Source organism: Haemaphysalis longicornis, unplaced genomic scaffold (assembly GCF_048455015.1).
Source record: "Haemaphysalis longicornis isolate Haplotype H1 unplaced genomic scaffold, Haemaphysalis longicornis Haplotype H1 scaffold_8, whole genome shotgun sequence".
Classification (NCBI taxonomy): domain Eukaryota; kingdom Metazoa; phylum Arthropoda; class Arachnida; order Ixodida; family Ixodidae; genus Haemaphysalis; species Haemaphysalis longicornis.
This window is the reverse complement of record NW_027526445.1, coordinates 146,276,939-146,280,194: the sequence shown is the minus strand read 5'-3', so window position 1 is coordinate 146,280,194 and position 3,256 is coordinate 146,276,939. Positions and strand designations below refer to the sequence as shown.

General features: G+C 46.3%; 1 non-coding gene across 1 annotated transcript; it reads right to left on the bottom strand.

Annotated features, from left to right (window-relative positions):
- Positions 1–1,419: 1,419 nt before the first annotated feature.
- Positions 1,420–1,491, bottom strand: Trnat-ugu (transfer RNA threonine (anticodon UGU)). Its single transcript has one exon. It is a non-coding gene; the product is annotated as a tRNA-Thr (tRNA).
- Between the last annotated feature and the right edge of the window lie 1,765 nt (positions 1,492–3,256).

Here is a 3,256-nt window from a genome sequence, read left to right as displayed (position 1 = left end):
CGCCTTTCGATTACATGTCGAATGCCTTACCAATTCGGCTATCTGGGCGACTGTGTTCTCCTTCACTTTCTGGGCTATTTATATTTACTAGAAGTGTATCTGACGCTTGAGGGTGGTAGCCAGCGCCACTCTGACTACACGGGGAGAAGGGGACCTTCTTTTCAACCCCCGGGGCGTGACTCGAACGTCTACAGCCTGTCATGAGCGGGTTACTGGCGGGAAGCCCTCTTATGCTACCTAGGCATCAAGGCTGCCAGAACCGAGACCCTCGCTATGCTCTCGCAGAATAATATAGTAAGGAAATTAGGGGCTCGTTGAGGAAATACAGAAAGATAGGTCGGCAGTCTACAATGCCAAAGGAGGCATATGGGTGTGGTTGGGCTCTTTTCTTTTTCACTACGGTTAATTAAGTAAACATTATTTTTTTAAATATACAGAAGAAAGAAAGAAAAACACGCGCCCAGAGTGGGGACCGAACCCACGCCTTTCGATTACATGTCGAATGCCTTACCAATTCGGCTATCTTGGCGACTGTGTTCTCCTTCACTTTCTGGGCTATTTATATTTACTAGAAGTGTATCTGACGCTTGAGGGTGGTAGCCAGCGCCACTCTGACTACACGGGGAGAAGGGGACCTTCTTTTCAACCCCCGGGGCGTGACTCGAACGTCTACAGCCTGTCATGAGCGGGTTACTGGCGGGAAGCCCTCTTATGCTACCTAGGCATCAAGGCTGCCAGAACCGAGACCCTCGCTATGCTCTCGCAGAATAATATAGTAAGGAAATGAGGGGCTCGTTGAGGAAATACAGAAAGATAGGTCGGCAGTCTACAATGCCAAAGGAGGCATAGGGGTGTGGTTGGGCTCTTTTCTTTTTCACTACGGTTAATTAAGTAAACATTATTTTTTTAAATATACAGAAGAAAGAAAGAAAAACACGCGCCCACAGTGGGGACCGAACCCACGCCTTTCGATTACATGTCGAATGCCTTACCAATTCGGCTATCTGGGCGACTGTGTTCTCCTTCACTTTCTGGGCTATTTATATTTACTAGAAGTGTATCTGACGCTTGAGGGTGGTAGCCAGCGCCACTCTGACTACACGGGGAGAAGGGGACCTTCTTTTCAACCCCCGGGGCGTGACTCGAACGTCTACAGCCTGTCATGAGCGGGTTACTGGCGGGAAGCCCTCTTATGCTACCTAGGCATCAAGGCTGCCAGAACCGAGACCCTCGCTATGCTCTCGCAGAATAATATAGTAAGGAAATGAGGGGCTCGTTGAGGAAATACAGAAAGATAGGTCGGCAGTCTACAATGCCAAAGGAGGCATAGGGGTGTGGTTGGGCTCTTTTCTTTTTCACTACGGTTAATTAAGTAAACATTATTTTTTTAAATATACAGAAGAAAGAAAGAAAAACACGCGCCCAGAGTGGGGACCGAACCCACGCCTTTCGATTACATGTCGAATGCCTTACCAATTCGGCTATCTGGGCGACTGTGTTCTCCTTCACTTTCTGGGCTATTTATATTTACTAGAAGTGTATCTGACGCTTGAGGGTGGTAGCCAGCGCCACTCTGACTACACGGGGAGAAGGGGACGTGTTTTTCTTTCTTTCTTCTGTATATTTAAAAAAATAATGTTTACTTAATTAACCGTAGTGAAAAAGAAAAGAGCCCAACCACACCCCTATGCCTCCTTTGGCATTGTAGACTGCCGACCTATCTTTCTGTATATATATATATATATATATATATATATATATATATATATATATATATATATATATATATATATATATATATATATATATATATTATTTGCTCTTACTGTGAATCGTAGTCTCCTTACAGTACCGACTGCGGCTTTCTATTTTTCTGCCCAGTTACATCATAAGCGTGAATGCCCCGAAAAGCCATGATGAAACGTTCTTAATTTGTAAGTATAGTATCATTCCCATATTCTAGGGGGCCGTTAGATCATGCTGTCGCTTTTACCCTTTAGATGCGCTCGTGCTTAGCTTTCGGCGCAACGCTGAGCAGCACTCCTTCCACGCCTCAATCGTCTGGTTTTCGTCCGCGGGTAATTCGGTCTTCGTCCGCCGGCAATTCTAATATGGTATTAATCCACCTCTGTGCTTCAGTGTACGCATCAAGGCTCGTGGGCTACCGGGAATATTGCGTCTAGTCTCTTCGGATTAAGTGCGTGTTCGTCTGTAATCTCTCAGTGTTCTTCCTTGTTTCGTGCATAGTTCTTACTGGATGGCGCATACTTCCTTCTACCTGGGCTATTGTGCTGCAATATCCGAATAAGCTACTCGAACATGCCGGCCATTCCAAGAGCCGCAAGTTACCCCAGTTTTGTTGGCAAGGCCATGTGCGGTGCCATTTTAACGCATTATCATTCTCATTATAATGATCAGGTAAACAGTGTCAGTGACTATAATGGCGGCACCGCTAAGTCAACCCCCAAATGAAGTATTGTGTCCCCGCCAGTAACAAAACTCTACGAGGTGCCATACACGTCCGGCGATGCTGATTTATCACATGGTGTCGCGTGATTGGCTATGCGGCCCGTTATCCGTGACGCTTTTTTTGCGCGCAGCCAATCGCGTGAGAACGCGGGAGAAATCAACACTGCCGGAACAATTCCAGCCTACCCGCCCAAGGTAACTATCGCAGCGGGTACCTTACATAAAGCAGCGACCTACCATGTACAGGTGCTGTTGCACAGGATGGACCCAATTTGCTTCGTGAAATAAGATGGGACACACCGGGAGCCTGATAGTTCTGAATGCACGGGGGAGAATCATGCAGGGTCTGCACGCGCGGGGCTTGTCCGGTCCAAACATGCCAAAATTCACGTGACATCCCGGTCAGCCGTGCGTCAACTTTATCTTCAGCTGCATGAAGATCGTCGCAGAACTTTACCTCGGTGCGACGATCTTCAGCAGAAACGTCCTTAAGCTGAGAGAAGCGTGAAAGCTATTCCACATCAAAACTGCGTCAAAAGTACGTCTCAAAACCATCGCTAGAAGTGCGCCCAATCTATGGTCAAACCTTCAAAGTACCAAATCGCAAGCGAAAAACGAACTCGCACACTGAAGAACGAATTCGCTATTTCTTGTTATCTTAAGTAAACGCATCTACACGAACGGTCAACATGTATACCGATACGTGGTATTTATGACATAAAGGTATAGCATTGTACTCCTTCTTTATGATCTATCGTTGTATTGGGTTATCTAGAACCCTTCTTTC